Source organism: Schistocerca piceifrons, unplaced genomic scaffold, assembly GCF_021461385.2.
Source record: "Schistocerca piceifrons isolate TAMUIC-IGC-003096 unplaced genomic scaffold, iqSchPice1.1 HiC_scaffold_575, whole genome shotgun sequence".
NCBI classification, from domain to species: Eukaryota; Metazoa; Arthropoda; class Insecta; order Orthoptera; family Acrididae; genus Schistocerca; species Schistocerca piceifrons.
Window position 1 is genome coordinate 1 of NW_025728816.1, and position 17,076 is coordinate 17,076.

The 17,076-nt window shown below is 53.0% G+C and overlaps 32 non-coding genes across 32 annotated transcripts; all 32 read left to right on the forward strand.

The window, feature by feature from the left end:
• The first annotated feature begins 366 nt into the window (after positions 1–366).
• Trnah-gug lies at positions 367–438 on the forward strand. The gene has a single exon. It is a non-coding gene; the product is annotated as a tRNA-His (tRNA).
• Positions 439–725: 287 nt separating this feature from the next.
• On the forward strand, positions 726–807 carry Trnal-aag. Its single transcript has one exon. It is a non-coding gene; the product is annotated as a tRNA-Leu (tRNA).
• Positions 808–887: 80 nt separating this feature from the next.
• Trnal-cag lies at positions 888–969 on the forward strand. Its single transcript has one exon. It is a non-coding gene; the product is annotated as a tRNA-Leu (tRNA).
• Positions 970–1,247: 278 nt separating this feature from the next.
• Trnae-cuc lies at positions 1,248–1,319 on the forward strand. Its single transcript has one exon. It is a non-coding gene; the product is annotated as a tRNA-Glu (tRNA).
• A 371-nt stretch (positions 1,320–1,690) lies between these two features.
• On the forward strand, positions 1,691–1,762 carry Trnah-gug. The gene has a single exon. It is a non-coding gene; the product is annotated as a tRNA-His (tRNA).
• Positions 1,763–2,049: 287 nt separating this feature from the next.
• Trnal-aag lies at positions 2,050–2,131 on the forward strand. Its single transcript has one exon. It is a non-coding gene; the product is annotated as a tRNA-Leu (tRNA).
• Positions 2,132–2,211: 80 nt separating this feature from the next.
• Positions 2,212–2,293, forward strand: Trnal-cag. The gene has a single exon. It is a non-coding gene; the product is annotated as a tRNA-Leu (tRNA).
• Positions 2,294–3,101: 808 nt separating this feature from the next.
• On the forward strand, positions 3,102–3,173 carry Trnah-gug. The gene has a single exon. It is a non-coding gene; the product is annotated as a tRNA-His (tRNA).
• Positions 3,174–3,460: 287 nt separating this feature from the next.
• On the forward strand, positions 3,461–3,542 carry Trnal-aag. Its single transcript has one exon. It is a non-coding gene; the product is annotated as a tRNA-Leu (tRNA).
• An 80-nt stretch (positions 3,543–3,622) lies between these two features.
• Positions 3,623–3,704, forward strand: Trnal-cag. Its single transcript has one exon. It is a non-coding gene; the product is annotated as a tRNA-Leu (tRNA).
• Positions 3,705–3,982: 278 nt separating this feature from the next.
• Positions 3,983–4,054, forward strand: Trnae-cuc. The gene has a single exon. It is a non-coding gene; the product is annotated as a tRNA-Glu (tRNA).
• Positions 4,055–4,436: 382 nt separating this feature from the next.
• On the forward strand, positions 4,437–4,508 carry Trnah-gug. The gene has a single exon. It is a non-coding gene; the product is annotated as a tRNA-His (tRNA).
• Positions 4,509–4,795: 287 nt separating this feature from the next.
• Positions 4,796–4,877, forward strand: Trnal-aag. The gene has a single exon. It is a non-coding gene; the product is annotated as a tRNA-Leu (tRNA).
• An 80-nt stretch (positions 4,878–4,957) lies between these two features.
• Trnal-cag lies at positions 4,958–5,039 on the forward strand. Its single transcript has one exon. It is a non-coding gene; the product is annotated as a tRNA-Leu (tRNA).
• Positions 5,040–5,317: 278 nt separating this feature from the next.
• Trnae-cuc lies at positions 5,318–5,389 on the forward strand. Its single transcript has one exon. It is a non-coding gene; the product is annotated as a tRNA-Glu (tRNA).
• Positions 5,390–5,771: 382 nt separating this feature from the next.
• Trnah-gug lies at positions 5,772–5,843 on the forward strand. The gene has a single exon. It is a non-coding gene; the product is annotated as a tRNA-His (tRNA).
• A 287-nt stretch (positions 5,844–6,130) lies between these two features.
• Positions 6,131–6,212, forward strand: Trnal-aag. Its single transcript has one exon. It is a non-coding gene; the product is annotated as a tRNA-Leu (tRNA).
• An 80-nt stretch (positions 6,213–6,292) lies between these two features.
• Positions 6,293–6,374, forward strand: Trnal-cag. Its single transcript has one exon. It is a non-coding gene; the product is annotated as a tRNA-Leu (tRNA).
• Positions 6,375–6,652: 278 nt separating this feature from the next.
• On the forward strand, positions 6,653–6,724 carry Trnae-cuc. Its single transcript has one exon. It is a non-coding gene; the product is annotated as a tRNA-Glu (tRNA).
• Positions 6,725–7,095: 371 nt separating this feature from the next.
• Positions 7,096–7,167, forward strand: Trnah-gug. Its single transcript has one exon. It is a non-coding gene; the product is annotated as a tRNA-His (tRNA).
• Positions 7,168–7,454: 287 nt separating this feature from the next.
• Positions 7,455–7,536, forward strand: Trnal-aag. The gene has a single exon. It is a non-coding gene; the product is annotated as a tRNA-Leu (tRNA).
• Positions 7,537–7,616: 80 nt separating this feature from the next.
• Positions 7,617–7,698, forward strand: Trnal-cag. Its single transcript has one exon. It is a non-coding gene; the product is annotated as a tRNA-Leu (tRNA).
• A 278-nt stretch (positions 7,699–7,976) lies between these two features.
• Trnae-cuc lies at positions 7,977–8,048 on the forward strand. Its single transcript has one exon. It is a non-coding gene; the product is annotated as a tRNA-Glu (tRNA).
• A 371-nt stretch (positions 8,049–8,419) lies between these two features.
• Positions 8,420–8,491, forward strand: Trnah-gug. The gene has a single exon. It is a non-coding gene; the product is annotated as a tRNA-His (tRNA).
• A 287-nt stretch (positions 8,492–8,778) lies between these two features.
• Positions 8,779–8,860, forward strand: Trnal-aag. The gene has a single exon. It is a non-coding gene; the product is annotated as a tRNA-Leu (tRNA).
• Positions 8,861–8,940: 80 nt separating this feature from the next.
• Positions 8,941–9,022, forward strand: Trnal-cag. Its single transcript has one exon. It is a non-coding gene; the product is annotated as a tRNA-Leu (tRNA).
• Positions 9,023–9,830: 808 nt separating this feature from the next.
• On the forward strand, positions 9,831–9,902 carry Trnah-gug. The gene has a single exon. It is a non-coding gene; the product is annotated as a tRNA-His (tRNA).
• Positions 9,903–10,189: 287 nt separating this feature from the next.
• Positions 10,190–10,271, forward strand: Trnal-aag. The gene has a single exon. It is a non-coding gene; the product is annotated as a tRNA-Leu (tRNA).
• Positions 10,272–10,351: 80 nt separating this feature from the next.
• Trnal-cag lies at positions 10,352–10,433 on the forward strand. Its single transcript has one exon. It is a non-coding gene; the product is annotated as a tRNA-Leu (tRNA).
• A 278-nt stretch (positions 10,434–10,711) lies between these two features.
• On the forward strand, positions 10,712–10,783 carry Trnae-cuc. Its single transcript has one exon. It is a non-coding gene; the product is annotated as a tRNA-Glu (tRNA).
• Positions 10,784–11,165: 382 nt separating this feature from the next.
• On the forward strand, positions 11,166–11,237 carry Trnah-gug. Its single transcript has one exon. It is a non-coding gene; the product is annotated as a tRNA-His (tRNA).
• Positions 11,238–11,524: 287 nt separating this feature from the next.
• Trnal-aag lies at positions 11,525–11,606 on the forward strand. Its single transcript has one exon. It is a non-coding gene; the product is annotated as a tRNA-Leu (tRNA).
• Positions 11,607–17,076: the final 5,470 nt, after the last annotated feature.

Genomic DNA, 17,076 nt, shown 5'->3' on the forward strand with positions numbered 1-17,076 from the left:
CATTTTGTTGCTCCTCTTATGCGACTTGTCCCGACTTAGCTCGACTGACGCTTGCAGAAAACTACGTTAAGTACGATTCGTGGTGACAAGTGACGGCGAGAGCGATGCGACATGTATCCACCTCTTATCGAGGCACCTACCTGTGGTCAACAGAGCTGGAGGACTGCAAGACATTGCCACGGGGGTTGAATGCAGCTAACCACACTGCTTAGTGTCCTAACAGCGCAGACACGTTCGCTTGCCAGTATACATGTAATGGAGACCGCGTCTGACACAGCTGTGGGGGGAGACAGTGGTGTGTGGACTGAGCTTTGCTGTGCATCGCCACTTGCAGTCGCGAGAACTGCTCTCGGCGGTGCTTCCGTGGCCGTGATCGTCTAGTGGTTAGGACATTGCGTTGTGGCCGCAATAACCCAGGTTCGAATCCTGGTCACGGCAAATTTTAAAGTTTTGCCTTGCTGTCGCTGCAGTGACGATTGTGACTCAGTGTTTGAAATCACAGTGCCCTCTTCATTTTTCACTCATGTTCCGCAGGCTGCAGGTGGCACTACCAGTTCATTATCAACACGCAATGCCGCCGCACCAGAGCGCGGGCAGCTGCCTGTGTAGTTAATCTCTATTCGAAAAGGGCAGTTGTTTGAGGTGCAATGGATGAGCAGCCAGTTGCAGCAGAACAGGGAGCTGTGTCGCGCACTGTTTCCACAAAAGCGAAGAACACTGACGCAGGTAGCGTGGCCGAGCGGTCTAAGGCGCTGGTTTAAGGCACCAGTCTCTTCGGAGGCGTGGGTTCGAATCCCACCGCTGCCAATTTTTACTTCTCGTTTTTGTGCCATTGCGGTGTGGTCTCGTGGGTAAGAACGCAGCTCCTGTGACCGCCGTGGCGCGTAGGTAGCGTGGCCGAGCGGTCTAAGGCGCTGGTTTCAGGCACCAGTCTCTTCGGAGGCGTGGGTTCGAATCCCACCGCTACCAATGTTTTCTGTCTCGGAAGCCGTAGCACTGATTACCCGCGACGAAAACAGCGCGGCAAGCCGTGAGCGTCTCTTTCTTAAATTGTCGTAGCAGCACAGTGCGTGGTGCAACGACAGGATTCACAGGCGCAGTTTGGTGTCACGATTGCTGGCGTTCGTCTCCACGAAATGTGTCCAGAGCACGACGTTCTATAAAGTGGAAACGCTAATTTTTGCCGTTGTCGTCAAGTAGATTGTGTATAGCTTGCTGTGTTCGCAGGAGGAGCCCTGGCGTCGTTATCCGGTGTGGTCTAGTGGCTAGGATACCTGGCTCTCACCCAGGAGGCCCGGGTTCGATTCCCGGTACCGGAAATGCGCATTTTGTTGCTCCTCTTATGCGACTTGTCCCGACTTAGCTCGACTGACGCTTGCAGAAAACTACGTTAAGTACGATTCGTGGTGACAAGTGACGGCGAGAGCGATGCGACATGTATCCACCTCTTATCGAGGCACCTACCTGTGGTCAACAGAGCTGGAGGACTGCAAGACATTGCCACGGGGGTTGAATGCAGCTAACCACACTGCTTAGTGTCCTAACAGCGCAGACACGTTCGCTTGCCAGTATACATGTAATGGAGACCGCGTCTGACACAGCTGTGGGGAGACACAGTGGTGTGTGGACTGAGCTTTGCTGTGCATCGCCACTTGCAGTCGCGAGAACTGCTCTCGGCGGTGCTTCCGTGGCCGTGATCGTCTAGTGGTTAGGACATTGCGTTGTGGCCGCAATAACCCAGGTTCGAATCCTGGTCACGGCAAATTTTAAAGTTTTGCCTTGCTGTCGCTGCAGTGACGATTGTGACTCAGTGTTTGAAATCACAGTGCCCTCTTCATTTTTCACTCATGTTCCGCAGGCTGCAGGTGGCACTACCAGTTCATTATCAACACGCAATGCCGCCGCACCAGAGCGCGGGCAGCTGCCTGTGTAGTTAATCTCTATTCGAAAAGGGCAGTTGTTTGAGGTGCAATGGATGAGCAGCCAGTTGCAGCAGAACAGGGAGCTGTGTCGCGCACTGTTTCCACAAAAGCGAAGAACACTGACGCAGGTAGCGTGGCCGAGCGGTCTAAGGCGCTGGTTTAAGGCACCAGTCTCTTCGGAGGCGTGGGTTCGAATCCCACCGCTGCCAATTTTTACTTCTCGTTTTTGTGCCATTGCGGTGTGGTCTCGTGGGTAAGAACGCAGCTCCTGTGACCGCCGTGGCGCGTAGGTAGCGTGGCCGAGCGGTCTAAGGCGCTGGTTTCAGGCACCAGTCTTTTCGGAGGCGTGGGTTCGAATCCCACCGCTGCCAATGTTTTCTGTCTCGGAAGCCGTAGCACTGATTACCCGCGACGAAAACAGCGCGGCAAGCCGTGAGCGTCTCTTTCTTAAATTGTCGTAGCAGCACAGTGCGTGGTGCAACGACAGGATTCACAGGCGCAGTTTGGTGTCACGATTGCTGGCGTTCGTCTCCACGAAATGTGTCCAGAGCACGACGTTCTATAAAGTGGAAACGCTAATTTTTGCCGTTGTCGTCAAGTAGATTGTGTATAGCTTGCTGTGTTCGCTGGAGGAGCCCTGGCGTCGTTATCCGGTGTGGTCTAGTGGGTCGCCGGCACGGTAGCTCAGCGTGTTCGGTCAGAGAGCCGCTTGGCCTCTGTAATAAAAAACTGAGTGGAAAGATCAACCCAGTGGCTAGGATACCTGGCTCTCACCCAGGAGGCCCGGGTTCGATTCCCGGTACCGGAAATGCGCATTTTGTTGCTCCTCTTATGCGACTTGTCCCGACTTAGCTCGACTGACGCTTGCAGAAAACTACGTTAAGTACGATTCGTGGTGACAAGTGACGGCGAGAGCGATGCGACATGTATCCACCTCTTATCGAGGCACCTACCTGTGGTCAACAGAGCTGGAGGACTGCAAGACATTGCCACGGGGGTTGAATGCAGCTAACCACACTGCTTAGTGTCCTAACAGCGCAGACACGTTCGCTTGCCAGTATACATGTAATGGAGACCGCGTCTGACACAGCTGTGGGGAGACACAGTGGTGTGTGGACTGAGCTTTGCTGTGCATCGCCACTTGCAGTCGCGAGAACTGCTCTCGGCGGTGCTTCCGTGGCCGTGATCGTCTAGTGGTTAGGACATTGCGTTGTGGCCGCAATAACCCAGGTTCGAATCCTGGTCACGGCAAATTTTAAAGTTTTGCCTTGCTGTCGCTGCAGTGACGATTGTGACTCAGTGTTTGAAATCACAGTGCCCTCTTCATTTTTCACTCATGTTCCGCAGGCTGCAGGTGGCACTACCAGTTCATTATCAACACGCAATGCCGCCGCACCAGAGCGCGGGCAGCTGCCTGTGTAGTTAATCTCTATTCGAAAAGGGCAGTTGTTTGAGGTGCAATGGATGAGCAGCCAGTTGCAGCAGAACAGGGAGCTGTGTCGCGCACTGTTTCCACAAAAGCGAAGAACACTGACGCAGGTAGCGTGGCCGAGCGGTCTAAGGCGCTGGTTTAAGGCACCAGTCTCTTCGGAGGCGTGGGTTCGAATCCCACCGCTGCCAATTTTTACTTCTCGTTTTTGTGCCATTGCGGTGTGGTCTCGTGGGTAAGAACGCAGCTCCTGTGACCGCCGTGGCGCGTAGGTAGCGTGGCCGAGCGGTCTAAGGCGCTGGTTTCAGGCACCAGTCTCTTCGGAGGCGTGGGTTCGAATCCCACCGCTGCCAATGTTTTCTGTCTCGGAAGCCGTAGCACTGATTACCCGCGACGAAAACAGCGCGGCAAGCCGTGAGCGTCTCTTTCTTAAATTGTCGTAGCAGCACAGTGCGTGGTGCAACGACAGGATTCACAGGCGCAGTTTGGTGTCACGATTGCTGGCGTTCGTCTCCACGAAATGTGTCCAGAGCACGACGTTCTATAAAGTGGAAACGCTAATTTTTGCCGTTGTCGTCAAGTAGATTGTGTATAGCTTGCTGTGTTCGCAGGAGGAGCCCTGGCGTCGTTATCCGGTGTGGTCTAGTGGCTAGGATACCTGGCTCTCACCCAGGAGGCCCGGGTTCGATTCCCGGTACCGGAAATGCGCATTTTGTTGCTCCTCTTATGCGACTTGTCCCGACTTAGCTCGACTGACGCTCCGCTGACGCTTGCAGAAAACTACGTTAAGTACGATTCGTGGTGACAAGTGACGGCGAGAGCGATGCGACATGTATCCACCTCTTATCGAGGCACCTACCTGTGGTCAACAGAGCTGGAGGACTGCAAGACATTGCCACGGGGGTTGAATGCAGCTAACCACACTGCTTAGTGTCCTAACAGCGCAGACACGTTCGCTTGCCAGTATACATGTAATGGAGACCGCGTCTGACACAGCTGTGGGGAGACACAGTGGTGTGTGGGCTGAGCTTTGCTGTGCATCGCCACTTGCAGTCGCGAGAACTGCTCTCGGCGGTGCTTCCGTGGCCGTGATCGTCTAGTGGTTAGGACATTGCGTTGTGGCCGCAATAACCCAGGTTCGAATCCTGGTCACGGCAAATTTTAAAGTTTTGCCTTGCTGTCGCTGCAGTGACGATTGTGACTCAGTGTTTGAAATCACAGTGCCCTCTTCATTTTTCACTCATGTTCCGCAGGCTGCAGGTGGCACTACCAGTTCATTATCAACACGCAATGCCGCCGCACCAGAGCGCGGGCAGCTGCCTGTGTAGTTAATCTCTATTCGAAAAGGGCAGTTGTTTGAGGTGCAATGGATGAGCAGCCAGTTGCAGCAGAACAGGGAGCTGTGTCGCGCACTGTTTCCACAAAAGCGAAGAACACTGACGCAGGTAGCGTGGCCGAGCGGTCTAAGGCGCTGGTTTAAGGCACCAGTCTCTTCGGAGGCGTGGGTTCGAATCCCACCGCTGCCAATTTTTACTTCTCGTTTTTGTGCCATTGCGGTGTGGTCTCGTGGGTAAGAACGCAGCTCCTGTGACCGCCGTGGCGCGTAGGTAGCGTGGCCGAGCGGTCTAAGGCGCTGGTTTCAGGCACCAGTCTCTTCGGAGGCGTGGGTTCGAATCCCACCGCTGCCAATGTTTTCTGTCTCGGAAGCCGTAGCACTGATTACCCGCGACGAAAACAGCGCGGCAAGCCGTGAGCGTCTCTTTCTTAAATTGTCGTAGCAGCACAGTGCGTGGTGCAACGACAGGATTCACAGGCGCAGTTTGGTGTCACGATTGCTGGCGTTCGTCTCCACGAAATGTGTCCAGAGCACGACGTTCTATAAAGTGGAAACGCTAATTTTTGCCGTTGTCGTCAAGTAGATTGTGTATAGCTTGCTGTGTTCGCAGGAGGAGCCCTGGCGTCGTTATCCGGTGTGGTCTAGTGGCTAGGATACCTGGCTCTCACCCAGGAGGCCCGGGTTCGATTCCCGGTACCGGAAATGCGCATTTTGTTGCTCCTCTTATGCGACTTGTCCCGACTTAGCTCGACTGACGCTCCGCTGACGCTTGCAGAAAACTACGTTAAGTACGATTCGTGGTGACAAGTGACGGCGAGAGCGATGCGACATGTATCCACCTCTTATCGAGGCACCTACCTGTGGTCAACAGAGCTGGAGGACTGCAAGACATTGCCACGGGGGTTGAATGCAGCTAACCACACTGCTTAGTGTCCTAACAGCGCAGACACGTTCGCTTGCCAGTATACATGTAATGGAGACCGCGTCTGACACAGCTGTGGGGAGACACAGTGGTGTGTGGGCTGAGCTTTGCTGTGCATCGCCACTTGCAGTCGCGAGAACTGCTCTCGGCGGTGCTTCCGTGGCCGTGATCGTCTAGTGGTTAGGACATTGCGTTGTGGCCGCAATAACCCAGGTTCGAATCCTGGTCACGGCAAATTTTAAAGTTTTGCCTTGCTGTCGCTGCAGTGACGATTGTGACTCAGTGTTTGAAATCACAGTGCCCTCTTCATTTTTCACTCATGTTCCGCAGGCTGCAGGTGGCACTACCAGTTCATTATCAACACGCAATGCCGCCGCACCAGAGCGCGGGCAGCTGCCTGTGTAGTTAATCTCTATTCGAAAAGGGCAGTTGTTTGAGGTGCAATGGATGAGCAGCCAGTTGCAGCAGAACAGGGAGCTGTGTCGCGCACTGTTTCCACAAAAGCGAAGAACACTGACGCAGGTAGCGTGGCCGAGCGGTCTAAGGCGCTGGTTTAAGGCACCAGTCTCTTCGGAGGCGTGGGTTCGAATCCCACCGCTGCCAATTTTTACTTCTCGTTTTTGTGCCATTGCGGTGTGGTCTCGTGGGTAAGAACGCAGCTCCTGTGACCGCCGTGGCGCGTAGGTAGCGTGGCCGAGCGGTCTAAGGCGCTGGTTTCAGGCACCAGTCTTTTCGGAGGCGTGGGTTCGAATCCCACCGCTGCCAATGTTTTCTGTCTCGGAAGCCGTAGCACTGATTACCCGCGACGAAAACAGCGCGGCAAGCCGTGAGCGTCTCTTTCTTAAATTGTCGTAGCAGCACAGTGCGTGGTGCAACGACAGGATTCACAGGCGCAGTTTGGTGTCACGATTGCTGGCGTTCGTCTCCACGAAATGTGTCCAGAGCACGACGTTCTATAAAGTGGAAACGCTAATTTTTGCCGTTGTCGTCAAGTAGATTGTGTATAGCTTGCTGTGTTCGCAGGAGGAGCCCTGGCGTCGTTATCCGGTGTGGTCTAGTGGCTAGGATACCTGGCTCTCACCCAGGAGGCCCGGGTTCGATTCCCGGTACCGGAAATGCGCATTTTGTTGCTCCTCTTATGCGACTTGTCCCGACTTAGCTCGACTGACGCTTGCAGAAAACTACGTTAAGTACGATTCGTGGTGACAAGTGACGGCGAGAGCGATGCGACATGTATCCACCTCTTATCGAGGCACCTACCTGTGGTCAACAGAGCTGGAGGACTGCAAGACATTGCCACGGGGGTTGAATGCAGCTAACCACACTGCTTAGTGTCCTAACAGCGCAGACACGTTCGCTTGCCAGTATACATGTAATGGAGACCGCGTCTGACACAGCTGTGGGGAGACACAGTGGTGTGTGGGCTGAGCTTTGCTGTGCATCGCCACTTGCAGTCGCGAGAACTGCTCTCGGCGGTGCTTCCGTGGCCGTGATCGTCTAGTGGTTAGGACATTGCGTTGTGGCCGCAATAACCCAGGTTCGAATCCTGGTCACGGCAAATTTTAAAGTTTTGCCTTGCTGTCGCTGCAGTGACGATTGTGACTCAGTGTTTGAAATCACAGTGCCCTCTTCATTTTTCACTCATGTTCCGCAGGCTGCAGGTGGCACTACCAGTTCATTATCAACACGCAATGCCGCCGCACCAGAGCGCGGGCAGCTGCCTGTGTAGTTAATCTCTATTCGAAAAGGGCAGTTGTTTGAGGTGCAATGGATGAGCAGCCAGTTGCAGCAGAACAGGGAGCTGTGTCGCGCACTGTTTCCACAAAAGCGAAGAACACTGACGCAGGTAGCGTGGCCGAGCGGTCTAAGGCGCTGGTTTAAGGCACCAGTCTCTTCGGAGGCGTGGGTTCGAATCCCACCGCTGCCAATTTTTACTTCTCGTTTTTGTGCCATTGCGGTGTGGTCTCGTGGGTAAGAACGCAGCTCCTGTGACCGCCGTGGCGCGTAGGTAGCGTGGCCGAGCGGTCTAAGGCGCTGGTTTCAGGCACCAGTCTTTTCGGAGGCGTGGGTTCGAATCCCACCGCTGCCAATGTTTTCTGTCTCGGAAGCCGTAGCACTGATTACCCGCGACGAAAACAGCGCGGCAAGCCGTGAGCGTCTCTTTCTTAAATTGTCGTAGCAGCACAGTGCGTGGTGCAACGACAGGATTCACAGGCGCAGTTTGGTGTCACGATTGCTGGCGTTCGTCTCCACGAAATGTGTCCAGAGCACGACGTTCTATAAAGTGGAAACGCTAATTTTTGCCGTTGTCGTCAAGTAGATTGTGTATAGCTTGCTGTGTTCGCTGGAGGAGCCCTGGCGTCGTTATCCGGTGTGGTCTAGTGGCTAGGATACCTGGCTCTCACCCAGGAGGCCCGGGTTCGATTCCCGGTACCGGAAATGCGCATTTTGTTGCTCCTCTTATGCGACTTGTCCCGACTTAGCTCGACTGACGCTTGCAGAAAACTACGTTAAGTACGATTCGTGGTGACAAGTGACGGCGAGAGCGATGCGACATGTATCCACCTCTTATCGAGGCACCTACCTGTGGTCAACAGAGCTGGAGGACTGCAAGACATTGCCACGGGGGTTGAATGCAGCTAACCACACTGCTTAGTGTCCTAACAGCGCAGACACGTTCGCTTGCCAGTATACATGTAATGGAGACCGCGTCTGACACAGCTGTGGGGAGACACAGTGGTGTGTGGGCTGAGCTTTGCTGTGCATCGCCACTTGCAGTCGCGAGAACTGCTCTCGGCGGTGCTTCCGTGGCCGTGATCGTCTAGTGGTTAGGACATTGCGTTGTGGCCGCAATAACCCAGGTTCGAATCCTGGTCACGGCAAATTTTAAAGTTTTGCCTTGCTGTCGCTGCAGTGACGATTGTGACTCAGTGTTTGAAATCACAGTGCCCTCTTCATTTTTCACTCATGTTCCGCAGGCTGCAGGTGGCACTACCAGTTCATTATCAACACGCAATGCCGCCGCACCAGAGCGCGGGCAGCTGCCTGTGTAGTTAATCTCTATTCGAAAAGGGCAGTTGTTTGAGGTGCAATGGATGAGCAGCCAGTTGCAGCAGAACAGGGAGCTGTGTCGCGCACTGTTTCCACAAAAGCGAAGAACACTGACGCAGGTAGCGTGGCCGAGCGGTCTAAGGCGCTGGTTTAAGGCACCAGTCTCTTCGGAGGCGTGGGTTCGAATCCCACCGCTGCCAATTTTTACTTCTCGTTTTTGTGCCATTGCGGTGTGGTCTCGTGGGTAAGAACGCAGCTCCTGTGACCGCCGTGGCGCGTAGGTAGCGTGGCCGAGCGGTCTAAGGCGCTGGTTTCAGGCACCAGTCTTTTCGGAGGCGTGGGTTCGAATCCCACCGCTGCCAATGTTTTCTGTCTCGGAAGCCGTAGCACTGATTACCCGCGACGAAAACAGCGCGGCAAGCCGTGAGCGTCTCTTTCTTAAATTGTCGTAGCAGCACAGTGCGTGGTGCAACGACAGGATTCACAGGCGCAGTTTGGTGTCACGATTGCTGGCGTTCGTCTCCACGAAATGTGTCCAGAGCACGACGTTCTATAAAGTGGAAACGCTAATTTTTGCCGTTGTCGTCAAGTAGATTGTGTATAGCTTGCTGTGTTCGCTGGAGGAGCCCTGGCGTCGTTATCCGGTGTGGTCTAGTGGGTCGCCGGCACGGTAGCTCAGCGTGTTCGGTCAGAGAGCCGCTTGGCCTCTGTAATAAAAAACTGAGTGGAAAGATCAACCCAGTGGCTAGGATACCTGGCTCTCACCCAGGAGGCCCGGGTTCGATTCCCGGTACCGGAAATGCGCATTTTGTTGCTCCTCTTATGCGACTTGTCCCGACCTAGCTCGACTGACGCTTGCAGAAAACTACGTTAAGTACGATTCGTGGTGACAAGTGACGGCGAGAGCGATGCGACATGTATCCACCTCTTATCGAGGCACCTACCTGTGGTCAACAGAGCTGGAGGACTGCAAGACATTGCCACGGGGGTTGAATGCAGCTAACCACACTGCTTAGTGTCCTAACAGCGCAGACACGTTCGCTTGCCAGTATACATGTAATGGAGACCGCGTCTGACACAGCTGTGGGGAGACACAGTGGTGTGTGGACTGAGCTTTGCTGTGCATCGCCACTTGCAGTCGCGAGAACTGCTCTCGGCGGTGCTTCCGTGGCCGTGATCGTCTAGTGGTTAGGACATTGCGTTGTGGCCGCAATAACCCAGGTTCGAATCCTGGTCACGGCAAATTTTAAAGTTTTGCCTTGCTGTCGCTGCAGTGACGATTGTGACTCAGTGTTTGAAATCACAGTGCCCTCTTCATTTTTCACTCATGTTCCGCAGGCTGCAGGTGGCACTACCAGTTCATTATCAACACGCAATGCCGCCGCACCAGAGCGCGGGCAGCTGCCTGTGTAGTTAATCTCTATTCGAAAAGGGCAGTTGTTTGAGGTGCAATGGATGAGCAGCCAGTTGCAGCAGAACAGGGAGCTGTGTCGCGCACTGTTTCCACAAAAGCGAAGAACACTGACGCAGGTAGCGTGGCCGAGCGGTCTAAGGCGCTGGTTTAAGGCACCAGTCTCTTCGGAGGCGTGGGTTCGAATCCCACCGCTGCCAATTTTTACTTCTCGTTTTTGTGCCATTGCGGTGTGGTCTCGTGGGTAAGAACGCAGCTCCTGTGACCGCCGTGGCGCGTAGGTAGCGTGGCCGAGCGGTCTAAGGCGCTGGTTTCAGGCACCAGTCTCTTCGGAGGCGTGGGTTCGAATCCCACCGCTGCCAATGTTTTCTGTCTCGGAAGCCGTAGCACTGATTACCCGCGACGAAAACAGCGCGGCAAGCCGTGAGCGTCTCTTTCTTAAATTGTCGTAGCAGCACAGTGCGTGGTGCAACGACAGGATTCACAGGCGCAGTTTGGTGTCACGATTGCTGGCGTTCGTCTCCACGAAATGTGTCCAGAGCACGACGTTCTATAAAGTGGAAACGCTAATTTTTGCCGTTGTCGTCAAGTAGATTGTGTATAGCTTGCTGTGTTCGCAGGAGGAGCCCTGGCGTCGTTATCCGGTGTGGTCTAGTGGCTAGGATACCTGGCTCTCACCCAGGAGGCCCGGGTTCGATTCCCGGTACCGGAAATGCGCATTTTGTTGCTCCTCTTATGCGACTTGTCCCGACTTAGCTCGACTGACGCTCCGCTGACGCTTGCAGAAAACTACGTTAAGTACGATTCGTGGTGACAAGTGACGGCGAGAGCGATGCGACATGTATCCACCTCTTATCGAGGCACCTACCTGTGGTCAACAGAGCTGGAGGACTGCAAGACATTGCCACGGGGGTTGAATGCAGCTAACCACACTGCTTAGTGTCCTAACAGCGCAGACACGTTCGCTTGCCAGTATACATGTAATGGAGACCGCGTCTGACACAGCTGTGGGGAGACACAGTGGTGTGTGGGCTGAGCTTTGCTGTGCATCGCCACTTGCAGTCGCGAGAACTGCTCTCGGCGGTGCTTCCGTGGCCGTGATCGTCTAGTGGTTAGGACATTGCGTTGTGGCCGCAATAACCCAGGTTCGAATCCTGGTCACGGCAAATTTTAAAGTTTTGCCTTGCTGTCGCTGCAGTGACGATTGTGACTCAGTGTTTGAAATCACAGTGCCCTCTTCATTTTTCACTCATGTTCCGCAGGCTGCAGGTGGCACTACCAGTTCATTATCAACACGCAATGCCGCCGCACCAGAGCGCGGGCAGCTGCCTGTGTAGTTAATCTCTATTCGAAAAGGGCAGTTGTTTGAGGTGCAATGGATGAGCAGCCAGTTGCAGCAGAACAGGGAGCTGTGTCGCGCACTGTTTCCACAAAAGCGAAGAACACTGACGCAGGTAGCGTGGCCGAGCGGTCTAAGGCGCTGGTTTAAGGCACCAGTCTCTTCGGAGGCGTGGGTTCGAATCCCACCGCTGCCAATTTTTACTTCTCGTTTTTGTGCCATTGCGGTGTGGTCTCGTGGGTAAGAACGCAGCTCCTGTGACCGCCGTGGCGCGTAGGTAGCGTGGCCGAGCGGTCTAAGGCGCTGGTTTCAGGCACCAGTCTCTTCGGAGTCGTGGGCCCGAACACATCGCGCGCTCGCTCCGGCGTGTCGGGCGGTGTTTACGTGTGCTTCGCGGTCGGCGGCGGTTCATCGCGGTGACTGTTTCTTCGCTGCACTAGTCAGCTGAACTGTAAGTTAACATGGATTCCGAAGACCGAGAAAATAATATCCAATGCGAGTTTGATAGAAACGTAACCCGACCGTCTGCTTTTGAAATTCATTCGTGGATGAAAAATGACTTGAAAATTCCTGAAAGTGATGTGTTAGGCTTGCAATTAGACGCGTTCCTGAACTCTTTGTTTGTAAAATTGAAATGTCCGGAATTGTGCGACGCCCTTGTCAGTGAAAACGGTGGCGTACGTAAATTCAAACACTCTGATGGGACAATTAGCAATGTGACTCTGTCGAATGCTGGATTTGGTATTCGAAATGTTCGGGTATTCAATCTGCCGTTTGAGACTAGGAATGAGACAATAGCTCGTAGCCTTATGCCTTATGGCACAGTTTTGTCGATTACGAAGGAAAAGTGGTCGTCCGCTTACATATATCAGGTTGAGAACGGTATCCGTAGTGTCAAGATGATTGTGAGGAAGCACGTTCCCTCGTTTTTGGTTATGGCCGGCCACCGAGCTTTTATTTCGTATAGTGGTCAGCCGCAAACGTGTTCCTATTGCAATGCCACCGACCATTTTCGGCAAAATTGTCCTCGGCGTAGGCGCCCTGTGCAGCTACCGCCCCGTGGGCAAGATGACGACGCGTCGTACGCGGCCGTGTTGTTAGGTGTTCCCCGTTCACCGGCACGTTCCGCAGAAACGGCAACGCCTTTAGTTGATGCGGTCGCGATGGATGTCGATGCCACTGCAACCGGACTTGATTCTGTTCAAAACATGTCCGTTTCTTCTCAGTCAGTTCCCGTAGCTACTGTATTGCTTCCGCCTCCGGCTGGGCCAGTAGTTCCGGAGCGGACCGGATCAGAACCCGTTCAGGTGGTTACCCCCCCTGTTGCTGTTGTGGATTCGTCACCTTCTACCTCCGTGCTTCAGGGTGTTCCGGACGCGGCTCCTGCCTCACAGGAACCAAAGCCAAGGCGTGAAAGTGTTTCGGAGAGGCGTGGCAATACTGACCGCTTCCGCAGTGCCAGTAGTTCGCGGATTTTAGACACACGGTCTTTTTCTCGCGGAGAACGCAGCTCGTCTCCGGAATGGAAGCAGGTTCCCCGTCCGAAGTCAAAACAAAAACAAAAATCTGTGCAAAAGCCGGCGCACAAGCCCTTGCCCCGCCCCGTAGTCGAATCACGGCCGTCGGTTGCGACGGGGCGTCGTCCACAGCGTCCTGTGGCGAGCAGTCAGCCGGCGCCTACGACAAGTGTGTCGGCAGACAGGCGGGAACAGGTTGTCCAGCAGTTAAAGGAAATGTTGCACCACTCTGATGTAAATCTAGCAATGGACACTACGACGTCTCAGGCAACGAACCCGGCACAACTTTCGGTTAAGCGTAAGGCGGAAGACACCCCCCAGCGTCGCACGCGTCCCCCTTCACAGGATTCCGCGTCCGCACCTCCCACACAAGAACCGCCTACTTCAGCTGCACCGTTTGAACGTTGTGACTGGGCGGACGATATGGAGGAGGAGGGTGGGTCCACTCCTGTCGTCTAATTTGTTTTCTTTGTTTTTCCCTGTTGTTTATGGTAGCAAGCCCTCCATCAGTTGTGGCTACTATTAATCTTAATAAGTTGGAGTCGCCTGTGAAGTTTGCAAGTTTTGTGGGTTTTATAAATTACATTGCTGCTGATGTAGTGTTTTTGCAGGAGGTTGTGATAGATATACTTCACTCCATTCCGGGCTATCAAGTGCTCTTGAACTTTGATATCGAGTGTAATTGTGGTACTGCCATTTTAATTCGTGTTGGTCATGATTATAGTAATGTCGCTACAATTCCTAACGGTCGTGGTGTAGCCTGCACGATCAACAACGTACGATATATTAACGTGTACGCCCCTTCTGGTGCCGACGGGCAGCCACGTCGCCGTGTGTTTTATAGCAGTGACATTTGTCACCTTTTACAGGGCCCCCACCTGCCCGTAGTCATGGGCGGCGATTTTAATTGCGTGCTGGACGATAGAGATCAGGAGCCACGGCCTTATAAATGCCTAGAATTACAGACGCTCGTTACTGAGATGAATTTAATTGACTCGTGGTGTTATTTACACCCGCGGGACGTGGGCTTTACTTTCTTTTATCCCACGGGAAGGAGTCGGCTCGATAGGATTTATGTTTCTCGTGATAAACAGCACTGTCTTACGGACTCCTCTGTTCACCCCGTGATTTTTTCCGATCATTGTGCGTATGTCTGCCGCTTTCATTCTCTATTGGCGGGTAAACCCCGCGCCAGTCGATTATGGAAGTTTAATGTGCGACATCTCTCACACCCACATTTTGCGCCGGTTATCGTGCGTGTGTGGCAGAGGGTGCTAAAATATCGCAGTCTATATGCCTCCACTTTGTCTTGGTGGGTCGAATTTGTTAAGCCGGCATTACGCAAGGCCATCCTGGAGTTCGGTCAGGATGTTGCTCACTGGGAGCGTTCTACATTGCACTTTTACGAGAGCTGTTTAAATGATGCCATCCACCTGCACACAACTAATCCCGCTCTTCGGATGGCGACAATTCGGCGTATCAAACTCCGTCTTCTGGATTTGAAAAGGGAATCGTTACGCGGATCTGTCGTACGGAGCCGAGCCCCCGGGGCGCTTGCTGATGAAGCGCCTTCCGTGTTTCATCAGCTGCGCGAACGCCGGCGCGCGAAGCGACGTTACGTCACAGAGCTGGAATCAGCTGACGGTGCGCGGCTTAATAGCCAGGCGGCAATTCTTGCCGAGGCCCACCGTCACTTCATCGAACTTTTCAGTGAGAAATACACTGATACTGCCGCGATTTCAGAGCTTCTCCACGACGTTCCGTACGTCTTATCCGTAGCGGATCGCCGTCGCCTCACAGAAAACTTTACTGTGGACGAAGTGAGTGATGTCCTAAAACTGTGTTCCCAGAATAAATCACCGGGCGCTGATGGGTTGCCACCGGAATTTTATTTGCATTTTTGGCACTTGTTTGGCTCGGCCCTGACTGATGTTTTTAATGAAATTTTAAATGGTGTGGATGTTCCTGCGTCCTTCCTGGAAGGGATTGTGGTCTTGGCTCCTAAGGTTCCAGTCGCCAGGAAACTGTGCAATCTTAGACCCATCACCCTTCTTAATGGTGACTACAAACTCTTCACCAAATGTGTCTCCTCACGCATGAAGCTGGTCATGAAAAAACTGATTAGTCCCTTTCAATACTGTGCAGTGCCTCAACGCACTCTCTATGGTGCTGTGTCCACATACCGAGATGCCATTGCCTATGCTTCGACGAATAGGATTCCTTTTGGCATTTTATCCATCGATTTTGCAATGGCTTTTGACAGAGTTAGCCACCTATATCTCCGGCGAGTGCTCCAGAAGTTTGGTTTCGGTGTAAAGTATATAACTATGATTTTTAACCTTTTCAAAAATTCCACCTCACGGATTAGTATCAATGGATTTTTGTCGGAACCTGTTCCGCTCTGCTGTTCAGTCAAACAAGGGTGCCCTCTGTCAATGGCGCTTTACGCAATCTCCTTAGATCCTTTGTTGCGTAAGTTGCACAGTGTTTGTAGGGGAATCCGTATTGGGGATGAGAAGCACGTTTGTCGCGCCTATGCTGACGACCTTGGCCTCTTGGTGTCCTCGGCTACCGATTTTGATACAATACGCGCTGTTCTTACACAGTATGAACGTGCATCCGGTGCGAGCATCAATACCCGTAAGACGGTTTTTCTGCCTATTTATGCAGCGACACGTGGCTTCAAACGCCCATGGTTTACAGTGAAGCAGGAACACAAGATTTTGGGTGTTCGCTTTCAAGCCAATCTGTTACAGACTGCGTCCTACAACTGGCGTATTGTCTTAAATGGCATACGTGCTATGGCTAGCCTGTCCGCTACTCGCACCCTTGCATTAACACAGCGGGTGATTTTAATAAATGTTTTCTTGCTCAGCAAAGCCTGGTACCTCGCACAATTATTTCAGGTACCCAAGAATTTGGGCAGAGCCATAACACAGGCAGTCTATTGGCTACTGTGGCGGGGACATATTTTCAAGGTGTCTTACGAAACATGTACTTTACCGCGCGAACAGGGTGGGCTCGGGCTCATTCATTTTGCTATGAAAGCCGCAGCGTTGCTCCTTCATCGGACGAGCGTCACTATTGAACAGGATCCGTCGAGCCCCACAGCTGTTCTGTTCGCTATTCATCGTCCACTTTCTGACGTAGCACCTCTAGACCCGACTACAATACCGTTTCAGCTGCGTTATGTTCGAGAATACTACATTCAAAAAAGTTATCTCGCCGCCGACGTACTCGACCCTCGCACACGGACTGTGAAACGTGTCTACCAGGGACTAAGAGGACGGCCAGTCGGTAATAAGATGGAGGCGCGCTACCCGCGATCTGCGTGGAGGACGGTGTGGGCTCATGTTCACGCTCCCTTCCTGTCAGCGGACGTCAGCAGCTTTTGGTACCAAGTGGTTAACCGAATTCTGCCCACCAACGAAAAGCTGCGCCGCATTCACTTATCTCCATCGAGCTTGTGTGAAGACTGTCGCCAAGACGACACCTTAGAACATCGTTTCGTGTGCCTGAGGTCACAGTCGGCTTGGAACATTGCCGTCAGGATGCTCGCACTTATCAATCGGACCAGCGCTGCCGCCTTTTCTGCGGACACGGCATTGATCCCGGACTTCAACCCATATCCGCATACGAAGCGTGCCGCCACTGCGTGGATCGTGGCTCACACTGTGTTCGCCCTCCTGCAATTGCGACTTACGGACGACTATGCCTATCTGGTTTATTTGTCCACGCAACATGACCTCACTAAAACCAGGAAAGACTATGACAAAATCTTTGCCAATTTTCTGCACATTGCACTCGCATTTGCCCACGACAAACTGTTGTAAGCAACACTTCACTGCTGCGACTTTTCTTTACTTCTGTGTTTTGCATTGTCTCCGGGCCCGGATACATAGTTAATGCAAATTGAATACTACAGGAACAGTGAATCATTCAACAAGTACGATGCTTACGCTTGTGCCGGACTGCAACGTGGAAACGACGACGACAAGTTTAACACAGTTTTATCCTGTGTTCGTGTGTGTTTGTGTTTCGTTGTGGTTTAGTGATTTCTTTATGTTTTATTTATTTATTTATTTTTTTTTTTTTTTTTTTTTACACCGTCTGGTTCCTCCGTCATCGGCGTACATTCAAGGATGCGCT